The 19,926-nt window shown below is 55.7% G+C and overlaps 1 protein-coding gene across 5 annotated transcripts in view; it reads right to left on the bottom strand.

Annotated features, from left to right (window-relative positions):
- ZMIZ1 (zinc finger MIZ-type containing 1) overlaps positions 1-19,926 on the bottom strand; it is a 243,323-nt gene that overhangs the window by 183,365 nt on the left and 40,032 nt on the right. For all 5 annotated transcript variants that reach the window (XM_012466280.2, XM_012466278.3, XM_012466277.3 and 2 more), the window contains exon 2: positions 9,168-9,280. The gene's annotated coding sequence lies outside the window, so the exon portion shown is untranslated. The remainder of the gene's footprint in view (positions 1-9,167; positions 9,281-19,926) is intronic.

Below are 19,926 nucleotides of genomic sequence, written 5' to 3'. Positions count from 1 at the left end.
ATCAGCCTGAAAATTCTGACTTTATGCATGGTGATGGGGAAGCCAGGGAGGGGAGTGGAGGGCTGGGAAGGGCTCAGGTATTCAGAGGCAGGTCAATGGTCTTCAGCAGGGGTGGGATGGTGAGGGGGGTCACAGATCCAGAGATGGTTAAGGGGGCTGAATTGACTGTTGGATGTGGGGTTCGGGGAAACTGAGGTATCAAGGATAACCCGGGCGTCTTCCCGCAGCCCTCTGACGGCTTGGATGCCCAGCTTCGCTGAACCAGTGGCCGTCTGCATCAATATGAATTGAGTCAGGAACCCTGGGAGCACTGTGCCCCTCCCCCAGGAAGCCCTGACTTCGGGGAGGGCACTGTAGGCCAGCAGGCTGCCACCAACTCCGCTCTGTCCCCCCGCTGACCTTTCTCCTTTGTCAGCAGTGCACTCCATCAATGCACCGGAAGGGCCGGTACAATCCCTCCCAAATGCCCAGGCCAGGGCTGGGGGCAGGGGCTTGCTCTGTTCTTCCTCTTTGAAGGAAGAGGTTTCCTGAACGTCTCCAGAAAGCTGGAAGCAAAGCCGCAAAAGCCCTCAGTGCAAATGGGGAGACTGAGGCCTGGTGAGAGGCAGCTCAGAGTCCACCAGACAACTGCAGTCCCAGCCTTGAGCAAAGAGCCCACCAGGTGTGAGTCACGCCCCTCCTGCTGGCAGAGGGGAAGGAAGAGAGGAAGCTGCAGAGGAGACTGGAGCCAGGCCTTGGGGGATGGGTAGGCACAATCTGTCTGCGGGAGGGGGTCTATGAGGTGTGGGAAGGGGCCGACTGAAGCAGCAAGCCCCTGAGCCAAGGAGAGGATCCCGTGGGTTTCAGAGTGGGACCGGTGGACTCAGGCAGGCCTTGCGTGGTCAAGCATCCTGGATTGCCCACAAGTGACAGGTTTCTGGGACACAGAACTTTCCATGCTAAAATCGAACGGTCCCAGGCCAACTGGACGGTGGCCACCGTGGTGGGGCTGATGCTGAACTCTGGTTTTCAGTTCAACCACTCTCTGTGTCTCAGTTTCCTCATCTGGAACAAAGAGCTTATAACCGTTCCTTGCGTATGGTTGCTGGGAGGTCGGGGAGAGTGACATTAAATAATGTACGTAAAGTGCTTAGCATCTGCACAGCATCTGATAAAACTCATTAAACAAACGGCAGGTGGCCGCTGTTATTACTCCCAACTGCTAGACTATTCTTACTACTAGGAGTACCAGCTAACACATACCAAGTGCTTACCCCACACCAGACTCTCTAAGTGCTGTGCATATGTTGCTAATCTAATCCTTACAATACTTACAGGGAAGGAAGTACTATCATCCCCATTTTCAGACAAGGACACTGAGGTGTGGACGGGCTAAGCACTGCCCATGCTCTCACACCTGCCAGGCACAGAGTGCTGAAAACCACTTCTTTTTCCACTGGAATGACCCCAAAGCCTGGGAGATGTCGGCCAATGTCAACATGGTTCTGGTCACACTGACCCAGGGCAAGAACTGGACAAACAGGGCAGGCCACTCTGGAGGTGCCCTTGGGATAAGCAAGCATCCCCTGTTTTCAGGGAGGCCGAGTCCCTAATCCTCAGCCTGGGTCTTCAAGACCTTAACCTTCTGGTCCCATCAATCTAATTTAGTTGGGTTCCAGGGTCTATTTACACAGCAAAAGAAAGGAACACCCCATGATGTACACAGGCCTCCTCCTAGCCCAAGGGGCTCAGCTCTTGATCAGGCATGTTCTGCCCACTGCGATTCATTCTGCAACAACACTGCAAGGTCAGATTCACGCCCATTTCCGAGATGAGAATAGAGAGGCTTGGAAATGTGTTATGGTTGCACAGCTGGATTTAAACATGTCCAGCTCCAAAGCCTGGGCTCCTCTCGGTGGCTGCTGTGACAGGATGAAAACCAGCATGAGGGCAGGGGGCCACACCGCATATGTCTGGGTCAGGAACGGTGCAGGGAGAGGTGAGCACTAAAAACTCCGAGGCGGGGCAGAGACCCCTCTCAGAGCGCAGGGGAAAGTCTGGCAGCTCAAGTACCCAGGGGTGGAGTAGCCAACCTGGACAGGTACTGCACCCAGGGAGAAAAGGGGAGGGAGACCAAGGCCGAGGCAGGAGCCCATCACCCTGCTACCTGGAGAGGAGGGATGCTTGCAGAGATCCCTCTTCACACTCAGAAGCTGAGCATGCAATGCCTCCTGCCCCAATCCCTAGGAAGTTCTCAGTGCAAGGAACTGCAGGCTTGCAAAGCAATTAGCTTCCAGCACCCAGGAAAAAGGTCGCTGACGGGGCAGGCGGGCGCTGGCTGAGCAGGGGCCCTGGGAAGCTGGGCCGGTTATTTTTAGCATGTCCATTCAAGAGGGAGGAGGCCCTCCTTCCCACCAGGTAAATGTCAGCACCACTGGCAGACCCAGCCACTTAAAGCAGCTGGAGCCAAAGAGGGAAGACAGAGACTGGTGGCCTCTCCTGCTGGCCCCCAGTAGCTCCTGCTAAGGGCTTGCTCCCGACTCAACCTGCCTCCTGGCTCTGAACAGGAAACCCTGGCTCAGTCCAAAAAGGCTGACCAGGGGCCTGGCTGGAGTCCTGGCTGGGCCGTGTGACCCTGGCCAAGTCTCATGCCTTCTCTTCTCTGACTCTAGTTCCCTCTCTGGAAACCACCCCGCCTCCAAGCCCACCTGATACTATGAGGGTGACGTGAGTCAGGGGTTGTGAAGATAAGAGAAGCTTGCCACTCCCTGCTGTGGGGTGGCTGCTTTATTATTCCAGAAAAGAATAGACTTCCCAAGCAGGAACCTGGGCCAGCCCGAGCTGAAGGGGCCTGAGCTGGCCACTGTGCAAACTGCTGGAGGATTTGCACAATCCCTGGGACTTGGAGTCCAAGGAGCCCATGGCTGGCACTCTGCTGATAGGAGAGGCATGAGAGAGAGGCCGCTGAGGTCAGTGGAGGCTCTGCAAACACAGGCCGGGCCGAGCCCAGGGCTACAGGGAGGGGCTGCAACCGGAGAGGGCACCAGGCACCCAGAGCGCCGGCAGCAGGCCTGGCACTGGCATGGCATCTCCTCTGCATCAGGGTCTCAGCCTGCGCAGCCTTGGGAAGGAATACTGTCTCCTCCCCGTCCCCAGCAGGAGGGATGGAGGCAGAAGGAGGGAGTTGGTCACAGAAAAGAGAGGGGAGGCACATCTCCCATTTTACCCTGGGAGCCAGATCCTTAGTCCGTAGTGGGGGCTGCCCTAGGGACCTAATGCCTCATCCTCCCAGGCTGGTCCAGCCTGGCAAACCCCAGAAATCACAGGGGAGAAGCCCCAGGTCTAGCAACAGCCTCCTGAGTCAGGTGAGGAAGCCCATCCTTCCCTCAGATCCCCAGCACCAGCTCACACCCTCCAGAAGCAGACTCTTCCACCGAGGCACTTCCCTGCCAGGTGGCTCCCAGGTGCCTGAAGCTCAGAGGAGATGCAAGGGAAACTGAGGCAGAGAAGTGGGGCAGTGATCTACTCAGGGGCATTTAGCAAGTTAGAAGCAAAATATAACCCTCCTTCTGCCGTCTCCACCCCCCGGCGCATGTCTAGCCTCATTTCTTTCACCACACAGGCCCAGCCTCCACAAAGCCCCCATTATCTGCCCACAGTGTGCCTGCCGCAGGGTTTTGGCCCAGCTGTTCCCTTTGCGTGGAATACTTTCAGTTCAGTTCATAGTCTGGTCATTCTTTGGGGCCCAGCTGGCACTCACCTCCTCCAGGAAGCTCTCCATGACCCTTAAGGCCCTCACAGCCCCTAGACCATGCTGCCCGTGGTCAGCGGCCTCCCAGACCGTGAGTTGGCTGGACGCTCCACTGTGCCCTTGGCAGAGGGGGCTGATGAGGGAAAGGGCAATCCTGGGTTTCCTGAGTCCACTTTCCTTCCTCACCCGCTTGCCCCTCATCAATCTCACACTGGGTCCTGATTCCGAGACGTTGTCTCTGGCCCTGACCATCAGGCCTGCAAATCCAGGCCTCACTGGGGCTCTCTGGGTAAACTGATGACAGGATAAGCCCTTGCTCACGGTGGCGAACCTCTTACAGCAGGAGGCAGAATGCAAATGTGGCTCCATGGAGCCAGGTCTGCGGGCTCCCGCGCAGCTCTCAGCCCCAGTTCTGGGTGGCTCTCCAGAACTTCCTTGGCCCCTTGAGGTCAGTCCTGCCTTTCTGCAGATAGAAGGCTCCTATCACTGCTGCTGCTGGTCCCTGCCCCTGCCAGCCTCTGCATTCCCCCTGTAGACTAAGCAGTTTAGAGTGGCCCTGCACTCAGCTGAAAGCCTGATGGGACACCATGTTGGTGACCTCAGGGCATGCCCTCCTCTCTGGGCCTCAGTTCCCTCATCTGTGCATGAGTGGGGTGGGCAAAATGATTTCTAAAGACGATTCCTCCCAACATGAGACAGAGGCTGTGGGTTTGTTTTTATTTCAATAAGGATCCCACCCTTGTGGCCCCACCCAGTGTCTACTACTTGCTGCAAGGTCATTGAGCCTTCAGAGCTAGGAGCACAGGGCACGGGCAAGGCTGTCTTCCACCCCAATGTGTGGCCTGGGTGTGTGGCTCATGAAACAGAGACAGACAAACTCCAGAGCTCAAAAAGAGCCAGGGGAGCCAACATCAGCGGGAAGGAGAAGCGCCCTCAGTAAGTAACACCCAGGCAAGTCTTTACAGCCTCACACACCTACCAGAGCGAGCACACACCATCCATGAGGCATCCCTAGGACTCTGGGAGAGCCAGAGGGAGACCCAGACCCACCTCTCTTGGGAAAGATGCTGCCTACCTGCTCTAGCCTCTGTCCCCGCCATGAGCATGCTGTGTGTCCCTGGGCTGGTCTCTGAGCCTCTCTGATCCCACTGAGTCACTGAGCAATGGCCACCCCAAGCTCCTGAGCTGAGGTCAGGCCCATGGAAGATGGGGTTAGGGGAGGTGTGCAGATGGTGGCACCTAGCTCCACCCTTGGTCGCTTTATCTTGCAGCATTTGAGAAGACTGGCTTTTCCCTCTTGGTAGAAAGCTCTAGTGCCTGGCCCAGCAGAGGTGTCTGGGTTGCTGAAGGGGCCATGGTGGAGCATGAAGGTCCGGCCAGTAGACAAGCCCCCAACCCTGCTCTTCCTGCTGACACAGTTCCTGGGTGAGCTGGGTCTTAGACTGACCACACCTCACCCTTGCCCCCGCTTGCAGGCTGAGGCCAGCCCTCCTAGCTCTTACAAAGGAGCTGCCGCTGCTCTACAGTCTCTTCTGGCTCCCCACTCCCTGAAGGATCATGGCCAAACTCTGTGGCCCAGAGTTCGAGGCCCTCAGGGGCTGCCTCAGCTCCTGCTTCCAGCTGTGGCTGAATGAATCTTCCTCCCCAGCTGGACTGCCCTGACCAAGTTGTGCAGAGACCTCAGGAAGACCCTACTCTTCCACTCTGTATAGGACCCCTACTCACCTTCCTCCTCCACCAGGCAGTCTTCCCTGGCTGCCTCCTCCAGCATGAGGAAAGAGCTGCACCTACCTAGCAACCCTGCACTAGAGACTGTGACCTCTGCTCAGACCTCTGGACCTGGGGCAGCGCTCTCCCAGCTCAACCACAGATTCACTATTGGACACCAGTGTCTACCACAGTGCGGGAACATGAGGAAGTGTTCAACCCCAACCTGGCTGATGGAGAGAATGGATCACCCACCCAGCAAACATGTAAGTACCTATGACAGGCACTTTGATGTGGTAGAGAAAACACACATTATGGTGTCAGATAAAACTGGGCTGAGTACTAGCTTCACTAATATCCTGTGTGACCTTGGCTAAGTTTCTTAACCTCTCTGTGCTTTGAGTTTTCTCATTTATACAACAGGATAAGTCCCAAGTTCAATGGGTTGTTGACTCCCTTGAAGACTGCAGTTTGTAATCCCTGACCCACCCCAATCCTCTGGTTTTACAGACCAATAAACAGATGCTCAGAGAGGGGCAGCAACTTGTCCAAGGTTACACAGCAGTTCTGTGAAGGGACTGAAGCTTGAACATAAGTCCGCTCAGAGGGCCTGCCAGGACAGTAGTCCCACCCTGCTGACCCAGAGGGGAATCCTACCTTGAGCAGGAATAAGCAATGAGCTGCAAACCACTCCCAGCTCCAGGCTGGGTTGGGGGTTGTGGAGTCAGTGCAGGCTGCAGAGGCTGGGGTGGAGGGCCTGGGCTGCAGGCCACAGATTCCACGCAGTGGGAGGAGAGATGCGCGTTCTCAGCTGGCGCTGAAGACTGACAGGCATGCCATATGCGGACCCTGGAATCCCAGCTCCGTGTGGCCACGGGCTGGGCTCTGGCCAGGCCTGCTGTGAGCTGGGCTTGGCATTCAAGGTCTTCACGGCCAGCCCCAAACCGCCTGTGTAACCCTGGAAGTCTGCTGACTGACAGCTTAGGGTGTGCATGCTGGCAGCCTAAAGCCACACACGAGGGGCTGGAGGGGCTGGCGAGGACAGTGCAGCCTTCGACCCAGGTGGCTGCCCACAGAGCTCTGAGCAACAGCTGTTTGGGATCGCCTGGTATGAAACCCAAATCCAGCCCAACCCCAATCCCCAATCTCCCTCTCCACCTTTTCTTAAAGACCACACAACCACGCCGCTCCTCGGAGGGAAACCCTCCTGTGTGCCCACAGCTCTGGGGTCTGCCCCTCCCTACTCCTGCTGCTGCCACCTTCACCCCACGTGTTAGAAAGTGCCAGAAAGCACTAACCACGCTCCAGGCACGGCTGTGAGAGTGCCCTGGCTTACTTCGCTGAATCCCTCACAACTAGAGGGATAGTCTCCCCATTTTACAGATGAGGAAATGGGGCACAGAGAGGTGAAGTCCCTAATCAGAAGCTGCAAAGAAAGGAGTAGCAGAGCTGGAAAACCTCCACATTTCAGCCCAGTCTACAGCTGCAATCACGCCAGAGTCCTCCACACTCATCCACCAAGCATGCTTTGAGTGTCTTTCGTGAAGTGCCAGCCATATGGAACCGTTTGTCATGCCCCTGACGTGACACCATCTCATCTGGGGCCAGCCTTTGCCCGCAGTTGCAGCCCAGGCCAGCTTGGGCCTCTCACCTCTGCCCCAGGCTTCGGAGCCACGTATACCTGACCCTAGTGTGCCAAGCCGTGTGAACTGGGTCGCATCACTTGTGGGGAAAAGCAGCGCTGGGCTCGTGTCTACTCTAGCTGACTGGACCTCCACGCTCCACCAGGCCCTCTTCAGCAACCCACACACCTCTCCTGGGCCAGGGGCTGGAGCTGTCTACCAGAAGGGAAAAGCTAGTCTTCCAAAATGCTATAAGACAAGGTGGCCGAGGGTGGAGCCCAGGTACCACTCTCTGCTGCCACTGTCTACACCCCTGCCCGATGTGAGTCTGAACTCAGCCCAGGAACTTAGGGTGGTTGTACCTCTGAACCTCTGTTTTCCTATCTAGCAAATGGGAACAGGGCCTTTCAAGAGCTCTCAAGGGTGTGAAAGGGCTTTGCACACTATAGAGAACTCTATAGTGCAAGAGGTCACTGCAGCTACTGAAGGTATCACAGAGCAAAGGTTGGAAGGGAGGAGCTGGGGGTCAAACAACTCTCTATGACATCTAATTTGCAGGAGTAAGTTTGCCAAGGAGAGACGGGCAAGGGGCAGTCAAGACAGAAAGCTCTGTGAATAAAACATACCCTCCACATACTCACAGAGCTGCGGCTCAGCCTCCGCCCAGGCTGCCCAGAGCCCCCCAGGAGCTGCTGGAAGCTTTTGCCAGTGAACAGCTATCAACCTCGGAACAGCCTCTTCTTGTTGGAACGCACCCCGCCTTGTGTGTGTGTGAATGCCATGTGCTTGTGAGGGCTATGTATCTGTGTGTAGTTCCAACATGAGTTTGTGAATGTGTATGTGAGCAAGCATGTGCATGCGAGTGTTATCCGTGTGCATTCACCTGGCATGCAGAAGCGACATCTGTGTACATATGTTTGTGAGGAAGTGCGCATTTGCATGTCTGTGTGTATTAGCTGTGCACGAACTGCCATTCATGTCTGTGTGAGCATGCGCATCCGCCAGGCTCCGCCCCATCTACTGCTTCTGTCTCTCACACTGTAGCTCACTTGGGGTCACCTCCCCAGAATTCTCCCCCAAGCCTCTGAACCCTCTCCACGCCACTGTTAGGGAGTTTGCCACACCACTGCACATCACTGGGATCTCTCTGCTTCTCCACGGAGCAGAGAATGGGACAGGCACCTTTCCCTTGCACTGCAGTCGGTGCCTAATGCAGGAGCTGGTACACAGTAAGTGTTTAATACAAGCTTAGGAAAACTTACTTGAGGGGTGGAAGGAAAGAAAGCCTTATTCAGCCTACACACCCCTCCTCTAGAGGGGGCCCCGGCTGCCATCTTGGAGGCACCGGGAGGCCAGGCCTGGTTCCTGCCACATCACATCACAAATGGGTCATGACCACAGACTCACCAAGAGCCTGTCACCTGATAAATGCCCCCCTCCCTTTTTCTTGAGTTGGGACAGGATCCGGCACTTCTGAGGATACCCATAATTGCCCTGATCCCCACCCCCAAGAGGAAGCCAGGAGAGGAAAGCAAGGCCAGAGGCAGAGTAGGCCAGGGGCAGTGGCTGGCGCACTTGGAGCCATACACACCTGGACTTGAACCCTAGGCTCAGCCAGGTGTGTCGCCTGAGGCAAGTTGCTTCCTGAGTGCAGTTCAGTTTTCCCACGTGTACAATGCTGGTGATTACAGCAGTGCCCTCACCAGGCTGCTGTGATGCTGAAAGGGGTACTAACTCTATGGTGCTTTGCACAGTACCCAGAACACAGCTAAGTGCTCGTCGTGTTAGAGGATATCACTGTTTTCCCATGGACTGGAGTAGAAAGCTGAGGCCCTCTAGAAGGAAAGGACTACCCAAGGGTACACTGAGAGTTGGCAGCAGAATAAAATCCAATGTCCAGGTCCCAGGTCAGGGTACTCGCCACCCTCCACTGTGGCTTCCTTTGAGAGGAAAAGGCCGAGGAAGAAATAAAGACAGAGAAAGAAGCCCCATCCCCTCCCCAGCCCTCTGGATCCTGAGACAGCACCACGCACTCCGGGTGGCCCGCACGCCCTGTCTGCCCCGCATCCACAGGTGCAAGCACCAGAGGGCCAGCCCATCCTGCTTACCTGCTCAGGCCTCTGCCAAAGGACCAGGACTCAAGTCTGTTGAGAGGGTCTGGAGGAGGAGGGGACGGCAGCCCCAGCAGCAGTACGAAATCAGAACACAGCTGCCGTGGGTCCTATGGGAGAAAGGAAAGAGGACGGTGAGCTCCAAGCTCTGACCCTGCGGGCAGGCCCTTACCCACTTTACGGACCTCTACATCCTGGCTGCCATCTCCTGGAAGATGGAACTGGTGCCCCAACGTGGAGCTACCCCTAGACACTGGATACCGCACCCCTGCCAATGCCAAATAAAGGCACAGCTCCTGAATGTCACATCCGAGGCCTCAGTGCCAGCCCAGCAGCCCCACAACCCGCAAGCCATGGACCACAGCAGCAGCCAAAACTTCCCGCCAGCCACTGGGCCCCAGTCAGCCCAGCCCCCTAGACCCCTTGCCCTCCAGCCTTGGCACACGCCGGGTGGCCCGCTCAGAGTGTTTCTCACCACCTCTTTGTCTTTCAAGTGCGCCCTGGCCTTCGAGACTCTGCTCAAGTGCTTCCGTGGAGCCCTCTCCCACCTGCCCCTCCTCGCTTGTCCGTCCCCAGTGGGCTGTGCACCTGGCTGATCCTGCCTCCTCCCTCCTCCTCCCACTTTGCACAGGCCGATCTCCTGCTCCAGGCCCAGCTCCTGGACATCGGAAGTGAGGTCTAGTTTCTCTCTGTCCCCTGAGCTGGTTAACAAGGACCACAGGGACTCCCTGATGGATGAATGGTGCAATGAAAGTGTGCAATGAACAAATGGAACAACACAGTCGACTGAAGTCAGGAGGCCTCCCCCGTCCCTTCCTCTGTTCCATTCTAGAATATGGGGTCAGCTTGATAAGAAGAAAGAGACTTGGTGAGGTTGATACTTTGCCCTGTCATTTTACAAATGAGGAAACTGAGGCCCTGAGAGGGAAAGGGTTCTTCCCATGGCAAGGAGCAAAACTGGAGTGAAGTACAAACCTCCTCAGGAACGGAGGCTGTGTGGCTGTCTCCCCCCAGCTCCTGTGTCTGCAGACTCCTGGCCTCCCTGACTGTGAGTGTCAGGTCGGCCGGGAAGGGCAGCTTCTGGACAAAGGAGAAGGCAATGGGAGGCCCCTGGGGTGAAAAAAGGGCAGCAGGAAAGCTCACAATCAGAACAGAGTGATCAGCCTCATGGCCCTACTTCCCCTGACCTGGGGGCCCGAGTCTCAGGGAGGACAAAGGGGACATCACAGGAAGCCCCTTCCCGTGTCCATGAGATGCACCTCCAGCCCATCTTCAGCTAGGTCTCAGTAAAGCCCCCTTCTGCTGGTGGGGCACACACTAGTCCCACCACTTTGGAGAACAGTTTGGAAGGGTCTCTTACCCTGCGACCTCTCCCATGACCCAGCAACTCCACGTCCACAGAAAAATGTGCATATGTTCACCAGAAGACATGTGCTAGAATGCTCATAGCAGGGCCATTCATAACAGCCAGAAAATGAAAACTTCCCAGATGGCCACCAACCACAGAATGGGTCAACTGGTGTTTCCACACAACAAACTGCTGGACAGGCTTGGGAATGCGTGATCTGCAGCTTCATCTAACAACACGGGTAAATCTTGCAAACATAATGTTGACTTAAAAAGCCAGGCACAACAGAGAATGCACTTACGAGATCCATTTATATAAAGGTCAAGAAGGGCATAAAGATTCTACGCTTTTAATAGATGAAATACGGCAGGGGTCCTCTGGAGTTCCTCCTATCAAGAGGCGGAGTCTGTTCTCCACCTGCTGAGGGCCGGCCGTGAGAGTGGTTTAGATCAATACGATTCAGTGTGAGTGACATTTTGTGAGTTATAGAGACTAGGCCTCAAGAGGTCTTGCCATTTCTGGCCTTGCCTCTCTTGGGAGCTGCAGGCCATGGAGGGAGGTGTCTGTCTTACTGGAGGCTGGGTAACTGCCCTGGCAACAGCCAGCACCCACTGCCCCTGTGACTGAGGCCATCTGGACCTTCCAGTCCAGCCAACCCTCAAGGTGACTGGAGCCTCATGAGCCCAAGGGAATCAGGGGTGAAGCCCAGCCAAACCACAGAATTGTGAGGTTTCATAAATGGTGACTGCTTTAAGCCACCAGGTTTTCAGGTGGTTTGCTGGGTAGCAGGAGATGACAGCAGGCCGTTGGGAGTCAGGACAGTCAGTATCCTTGAGGTGGGCAGTGACTAGAGGGCACAGGGGCTCCAGCAGGGCTGCAATGCTCTGTTTCTTGACCTGCCTGGCAGCTACAGAAGCATGTGCCCTTCAGGATAATTTGTCAAGCTACAAACTTAGGAGATACACACTTTTCTGCATGAATCTAACACTTCAGTGGGAACTGAAGACAAATCTTTCCATGGCTCTCTGCCCAGGTCAATCAGGTCAGCCCCGCCCTGGCCGGCCGGCCTCTGTAGCCCATCCCCAGTCCTGCAGGCTGTACCTCACTCTTCTGTGCACACCCACAGGCTGCATCACACCTCCACTCCAGGATGCCCTTCCCCTTCCTACCATGCTCAAGCCTGCGGTCAGCTGGCACCTCCTCCTGGAAGCCCTCCCTGACCTCCCCAGGCCTTGCCTTGGTGTCCATACTAACACAGCTCTCTCTCTGGGGCTGGGTCTTCCCCAGGGTGTGTAAGTCTCTCTTCTGCCTCCCCAGCTCTCAGAGCTCTCCAAGCAGAGGCTCTATCAGGGTTAGGTGGCACCCCATTCCTCTTTCCCCAGGGTCGAGACACCCTCAGACACACTGTGATGGCCAGAGCAGGCTTCAGGAAAGGATGGGAAACACAGGGAACTGGCCATCACAAGATGGGTCAGCTGCCAGCACCCAACGGGGCCATACTCTTCCGGGGGCCTAGCCTTCTCCCATAGAGACCAAGGTGGGGCTGAATCTGGGGGTGCAGCAAGGGGCTACAGAGTGCAGGGCTTATGGGGTTGATTATAACTCCCCATTTTGCAGTAGACCATGATGCCCAGTAAATGTGTACCACTCCTCCCCTCTTAATTCTCTATTAAAACAAAATGGCAAGACCCATGGCAGTCGTACAATGCTGCACCCTCTGGCAAAAAGACGCAAACTGCTGGGCAGACAGCAGGAAGAGTTGTAATGCCTGACAGAGTGGGCATCAGCTCCGCCAAATCCTTCTCTGTATTGACTCCATGAATTTCCATCAGCCCCAGTGACTGAGAAGGCGGAAGCCCTCCCCCATCAGACCTCAGGTGAGAGACTGGCTGGGGCCTCAGCTGATCCCCAAAGCCAGGGCCTTGGCCTGGCCACCCCGCTAAGGGCCTCTTGCCGCACACACATCTGCAGCTCCAGCTCTGTCCTAAATAGATATGTGGGCTCTGGGGAAACCCCTCAGCCCTCAGTTCCCTGCAGTGTCACCTAAGAGCTATGGCTGACACAACGATCTCTGATGAGCCAGTTTTCTCTCCTGTGGGACGATCAGAGTCCCCGATAGGCCAAGGTGGTGCTGAGGCCCAGCCTCTTTCTGCCTTCCTTGGTGTCCCCACTGTATCAGTGATGACACTTACCAACAATCGGATGATGCAGCCACCTCACACACTACAGGCAGGCCACATCACCTGTCACCTTCCTGCCTCCCACCTCCAGGACCTTTTGCTAAGAGAGGAAGCTCCTTACTCAACAGAGAGGCCCAAACAAGCCAGAAAGTGCCCAGGCTGGGAGAGGGAAAGACATCAGATCCCAGGAAACACGGTCTATCCTGCAGCAGAGAGAACTCTAAGCACACAAGGGCAGCCGGGTAGGTCACAGCCTAACTTCAGAAGAGGCTCTGGACCCAAGCACGCTTTCTACAAGTAGATCTGCTACCTTGGGAGGTGGTGAGTCCCTCATTCGCAGAGGCATGCAAGCAGAAGGGAGCTGCCACGTGGTGCTGTGGGTGCTGTAAGCACCAGAACAGAGCTGGATGTGTAGTTCCCAAACTCCTCTGATAAGAATCACCTGGGCTGATAGTTAAACCCACGGCTTCCCAAGCCTCTCCCCTGGGAATGGAAGTCTATGGGTCTGGAAGGCAGCCCAGAAATTTAAATTTTTAGCAAGTCCTCCCAGGTGATAGTCTGCATCTGGAAAGTTTGGGAGAGCACTGGCAGATGACCCACCAGGTCCCTCTGAGTCCCTTACTCCACTCCACCATCCACACCCCATCTGGAAGACACCACTTGGGCAGCAGGCTTACTGCGTCGTTAAAATAAAAATGATTTAGAAGCTTTAGGAGGGGGCAAAGATGTCAGGGGGAGGGGAGATTCTCAGGCTGCGGTGATACCGGTGGCAGCTCCTTCCTAGCCCCCCTGGACACCCCAGAGCAATCCAGAAAAAAAGCTTAGCATTGTGGTGGGGAGGGGGGTGCTAACAGCTGTTCAGCTGCTGCTCAGTGAGGCCCCGGAAAAGCAATTATCTTGCTCTTAGCAGAGAGGAGCTGGCTTTTACCCGCCCCTTCCCTCCCTCCCTTCTCCCTCCCACCTTCACACACAAACACACACACACACACACACACACCACACACACACCCAGGCCAAGATGCTGCGGCTGGCTCTGAACCCACCTCCCCCAACCCCCAGCCTCCAGATTTGTCCGACTCACTCAACCTCCATCCTCAGAGCACATTTCCAACACTTAAATCATTTAGCCCGCTAAACCGGAGACGGCGAAATGGGTGCTATTTCTTAAAAACATACAGAGAGCATATTAAATTATTGATAGCCATTAAACAGGGGGAAAAAATTAAACAGCTCTCAGCTCTTATCAATCATTCATGCAGTTTCCACTGGGTGTTTTCTGGAGAGTGATCACTCTGGCAACCTGGGGAGCCGGCTCCTGCCGGGCAGGGAAGGCTGCCGCTGGATGGAAACGGAGGGGGTCGCCCCAGTCCCCAGCAGTCAGGGGGGCAGCGGGGGCAGGGGGCAGGATGGAAAGTCAGCCTCTCTCCATTTCCAAACTCTCGCCTCCTCTTCACCACACCACTAACAAAGGGAGAATCCAGTACCGCCTTCAGGAACCCCCTTAATTAAATCCAGCCTGCTTTATTGAGCTGATATTACACATCAGTCCTGTAGCACCCACAGAGAAAAAGCCTCAAGGCACCCACACAGGCGAACGGGCTCCAAATGTGAATATACTGCACTGTCACAGGACCCGTCAATGGAGACGGGGCTCAGAGGAAAGGGGGACAGCCTTGGCCAGAGTGGGGGTGCCAGGGAAGCCTTCACCAAAAAAGCTATTCTTGGGTACATTCTTGGATGAGGAGCAGAAAATCGCCCAGACAACAAGTTGGGAAGGGCATTCTAGAAAAAGGTGATAGAATAACTCAGGCAAAAGCACAGCGTAGGGCAGTGCTGTGTCTGAGCACCCACCCTGCCAAAAACAGCCAGTGGGGGCCTGAGCAACGCAGTGGAGTGTGGAGCAGGCTGGAACCTCAGCCTCTCCTCCAGGTGCTGATCACATTCAGGCCAAGCCAGAGGAGGGAAGCACGAGGCCAGCACCCCCATGTGTGGACGGGCAGGAGGTTGGGGTTCACCCCAGCTGCCTGGGCAGCGGCACCTCCACCCCCGCACAGCAGATCCATTTCCTGGTTCTGACTCAGGACACCTAAGCCAGTGTGACGCAGACCACAGAGGCTGTGGGCCCAGGATGCTGCCGGTCTCTCGGCCACAGACAGGCCTGGCAGAGCCGCCCTCAGGAGACAGGCTCCCTCCTGCCACTGAGCCATGCCAAGGACCTCGGCACCAGGGCTGTGGGAGCCAGCGGACACCTGATACCACCCAGCCTTGCTGCTCAGGGACCATCCACAACCAGAGGCCACTTGAGGCTCCAAAGCCAAGCGGGCTGCTGCGGGGAACAAAGAGGCTAGGCCTGTCCCTGCCCCAGCACACAGGGCCAGCTCTGCATGCTGAAAGCTGTTCAGAAGCCTTCACTTGCTGCCTTGCTCAAGAGACCAGGAGCTCAGGAGCTGGGAGCCGGGAGCCGGGAGGAGGCGCTGCCAAGTGTTGATAGCACCCTCGCCAGAGAAAGCTGCTGTCACAGGGAAACATTCTGGGGAGAGCGGTTGTTTACCACCAACGCCTGGGACTGTCAAGAAATAATCAGAAGAAATTAAATTTGCTAAGTTGTGAAAGATTTAAAGGAACCCTCCCTCCCCAAACACCCAGACGTTTTGACCCAGACAATCAGGCTGCTCTGTTTTGCCTGTTCCAGGAAAGTGTCTTTAGATCTGTAGGAATGGGCAGGTGGTGGAATATGTGTACAATCAGCCAGGATTAGGAGACAGGGCCCCAAGTTCTGCCTGGGCTGTGCCATCAACCTTCCTCTTTCTGGGCCTCATATGCTCCCCTCCCCTGCACATGACAGATACATATTCCAGGCTCCTGGAGCCACGCTGATCTTACCCCACAGGGGTGGTTTCCAGGCTGCCTGTCCACAGAGCCTGCCAGGAACACAGAGTTCCTGAAGCCTACCCCAACACCTCTGCTACCTCACTTGGGCTTCAGGAACTTTCGGTGATGGAGCCCAGTGGGTCTGAAGTCATCAGCCATTCCCCTGCTCCCGCACACACCCGCGCTCACACCTGAATTGCTACAGGTAACCTCCTCCCTTTAGTTCAGCCTCCACACAGGTACAAGACCCATGCAGAGCATGGGTCTGACCTGGCACAGAACAGGCTGTCAAAGAAGGTCTGTTGACCAGCAGAATCAAGACAGGAATGCGCAAGTGACCCTATAACCCAAATCAAACACATCTGTCCCCGCCTTAGGCACCAGCCCTGACTCCCCACTGCCAGCACATCCCACTGCCAAATTCTCCAGTCCTCTGAGTCCTGCACTTGTGAGTTGTGTCCACACTTCTAGAAGTCTCTCATACCCTCTACACTCCAACTATACCACAATTACTCATGCCCTGGATGTTCATGCCCCAGGGCCTTTGCATATGCCACTGCTTTTTCAGCCCAGCCAAGTCCTACTCTGGGTCAAGCTCTAGCTCCCACTTTGTAACTGCTGCAACACTTTACACTAGACCGAGTTCTGTTCACATTCGTTCCAAACACTCAAACAAACCACTCCAGCCCCCAGCCCCCAGCCCTCAGCCCTAGCTCAGTTCTTCCTAATAGCTAACCTACATCACACCTGCTGTAATTTTAAAAACCATTCCCTGGATACTGGGTGAGATGTTCTCGGCCAAGTGTAAGTGAGACTGTATTCTTGGAACTCCCTAAGCTGAGGGAAGGGGCAAGCTTGGGAATTTCCAGGCGAAGCCAGCAGAAATTGGCCACAAATGAATCATTAACTCTCGAGTCGAGAGCTCTGAGTAGCTGGTGCCAAGGTCTCAGGCTCTGGCCTGTGTGGTCCCACTTAGCCTCTCTTGGCTCAGGCCTGAGGGTGTGCCTCCCCCACCACCCCAACCCCTGGCGATCTGCTACACCCTACAGCCACTGGCCATCGAGAGCAAAGACTGTGTAACCAGAGTAGGCCAAACGTCTTACACCTTTCCTCAGGAATGACTCCAAACTTTTGCCTGCACACTTCTGTCCTTCTGGAATGCCATCCCTTCCGGTGAGCTAAATCCTCTTTGTCCTTCAAGTCCTGGCTCCAGTCTGGCTTGCCTCCTCCCTTGCCTGCCCACCTGGACCCCATGACTTCTGAGCCCCTGCAGCCCTGGCTGTGTCTACCAGCTGTCTCCTCCCTGCCCTGGCCTGGGTGCCAGGGCCTCATTTCTTCAGTGAAGCCCCTGCTGGGATGGGGACACTGCATCCTCTACTCAACCCTAGCAGCTATCATTAAGTTGGGCACAGACTGGGAAGCCCACAGCTGATGGGGACTGCTCATGGGCTCTGTGCACAGGGGCCCTGGTGGTGGTCAGCCCAGGAGCTGCACAAGGGGAGCAGGTGGGCTGGCAGCCATCTGCAGAACTGTGCAAGCAGCCCCTCGCTGACAGTGGCCACTTCATCTGGATGCACAGTTGAATGTATTGATATCACACTGGGATACCCGTTAATGCGGTATCATCTATGTTTCCACACCTCATGTCCATCCGTCATGAAGTTCATGAGTTCAAGCCCTTATTCCAGGCAGCTCAGTGGAAGCTCCAGACTGCAGTGCTGGAAGTAAGGGCTGCAGTCCTCACCTGGCTCAGATAAGACATCATGTCCCCTATGGGCCTTCTTTCAGAGGCTCCAAGCCAGCTGTGGTGCAGCCACCATGTGGTTCAAAAGAAACAGGAGTAAATGTAACCATTGGCTTCCTATCGCGGGGCTGGGTGACTGAGGGGAGCACAGCATTCAGAGTCCCAGGAGCCAGCTCCTTTGCAGTACCAACCCCCTCCTTCCCCAGGGCACCACTTGCAGGCTGAGGCTGCCAGTTTCAGCATAGCCCTCTAAGCCCTCTAAGTTCAAGAAAAGCTTGAACTCTTCTTCGGTGGGACTGATGGACATCAAGTCTGGAAACACAAATTAAACCTCACTAACCGGTGTCCCAGTGTGATATTAATGCAGCACCCGCCATGCATTCATTCACCTGTGCCTCCAGACTGCGTGGCCACCGGTACGGCAATAAGGCCGGCAACAAGAATAACAAATACCACTGATTTGAACAGCTGCTTCGCCCCGAACTCTGTGCTAAGCTCCACCCGTATTTCTCCTGAATCCTCCCACCATGCCATGAGATCGACACTACTCTGAACATGGCTACTGGAAAGATGAGGAATCTAAGGATAATAGAGATGCAGATGAAGATGAAGTAAGCTTCCCGCATCCCAAGGCCAGAGGGTGGCAGCATGTGAGTTTGGATGCAGGCATCTGGCCCCGGCCCTGCATGCCCCCCCACTGCCAAGTCCCCAGCACCCTTCATCTCCTTTGCTCAGAGCTGGAACCAGTGCTGTGGAGACCACCCTCCAGCCTTCACTGAACCTTTTTCTCATCTGACCTTCAAAACATTCCGTGATACCACTGGTGAGGGTCATCGCTGCCATTTTACAGACGGGGAGACTGAAGTCTGCTGGGGAAGGAACTTGACTTCTCTAGCAGTTTCTGCACCTCCTTAGTCCTCACGGTAACCCCATGAGGTGGCTGTTGCTGAGACCATTTTGCAGGTGGGAAAACACTGAGGATGGGAGAGGCAGAGGGGCTGTCCAGGACCACATGATGGCAACAGGGCCTGCGTTTGTGCACTGGGCTGCCTGACTCTTGACTGGGCTTCTCCCATGACCCAAGGCTGCCCTCAAGGCCTGGCCCAGAATATGGGAGAGCGTGTGGGCATAGTGGGGAGAAATTAAAGGGCGGATGAGGAACATAGCGTGGGGGTATGGGGGCAGGGGCCACATCCCTCCCTCACAGCCTTCCCTCTCCAGCACCATCCATATGGAGGTGAGGTGGAGATGCTGAGAACAGATGAGGCTCCCTCCCCACTTCCTTCAGGACTCCTGGGCTGGGGCACTCCTACACTCATTTACAATGGTAGAGAGTCTTATCCGTGAGCCTAACAATCAGGCAGGGGCAGCCCGGCCACGCTGGGCACTGGGTGTGTATGACACGCAAGGATGTGAGTATGGACAGCACCCAGAGTGAAAAAGACAGAATGAGGTGGTAGCTGCATGCCCACACGTGTGTGCACACAGACACACGCACACAGGCACACTTGCACAGAGGTGTGTACACCCCTTACCAGTACACATCCACACTGGGACACACACAGGACAGTGAACAGACATCCACCTCCCAGAGCCACCAACAGATTGACCCAGAGAGAGGCAGCCCAGAGGACATGGGCACACGGCTGCCTGCAGAGTGCAGGTAGACACACATGTGTGTGCCTGGGCACACCTGTGTTCATCTGCACACAGGCCAAGAGCAGCACACACCTGCATGCTGGGCTAACACAGCTTATGGGCTGCGGGCTGGGGTGTGGACAGCCTCAGGTGCACACACATGAACAGGGGCCTTGGTGGTGGTCAGCCCCAGGAGCCAGGCAGGGGAGCAGGTGGGCTGGCAGCAAGGTGGGCTTGCAGAACTGTGCAAGAAGCCCCTCACTGCCGCTGTGCTGATGTACTCAGGCCTGTCCAAAACAGCCCCATAAATCGGGATGCTGCCTGCTGCAAGCATTTAAATCACCGTCCCTGGGAGGCAGAGCTTAGAACAGAGAAGCAGCCAACATCAGGCCCTGACCCACCATCCGTGTGTATTAGGAGGAGACAGGTCGTATTTGGCTTTCCTTCCACCCAAGGCCACCTCCCTACCCTTACCCCCATCAGACCCTGGTCCTGCCAGCCCACTATGTCCTGCCTCCCTCAGGCCTTTCTTCCTCATCCCACCTTTCTTCCTTCACTCTCAGCCTGAGATCTCAAAGTGCACCACCAGCCTGAGCACCGCCCTCCCATCCCCAGTGCTGAAAGCTTCTCAGCAATTGGCACCCTAGGACCTAGATATGGGTGAGTGGTGTGAACAGTCCATTTCCAGACCATTTCCAGACAGTAACACTGCAGGCTGTCGTCAGATCAGAGCTCTGAGCGGGGGTCCATACCCAGCTCCACCTCGGATAAGTCCTCCTGCTTCTCCCAGCCTCACTTCCCCTGTCTATAAAGTGGGGACTGGAATGGGACCTCCCAGGGCTGCTTGTCCTGAGGATCTGCTGCCTAGGGAAAAGCTCCTCTGTGGATGCTGATTAATTATGACTATTAATAATACAACCATCTGTATCTCACAGTGGAGCGAGGATGATTAAAACTGGGCCCTATGCCCCAGTG

This window comes from Aotus nancymaae, unplaced genomic scaffold (genome assembly GCF_030222135.1).
Source record: "Aotus nancymaae isolate 86718 unplaced genomic scaffold, 86718_ANA_hifiasm-v0.15.2.pri h1tg000010l, whole genome shotgun sequence".
NCBI lineage: Eukaryota > Metazoa > Chordata > Mammalia > Primates > Aotidae > Aotus > Aotus nancymaae.
This window is presented reverse-complemented; position numbering and strand designations above follow the sequence as displayed.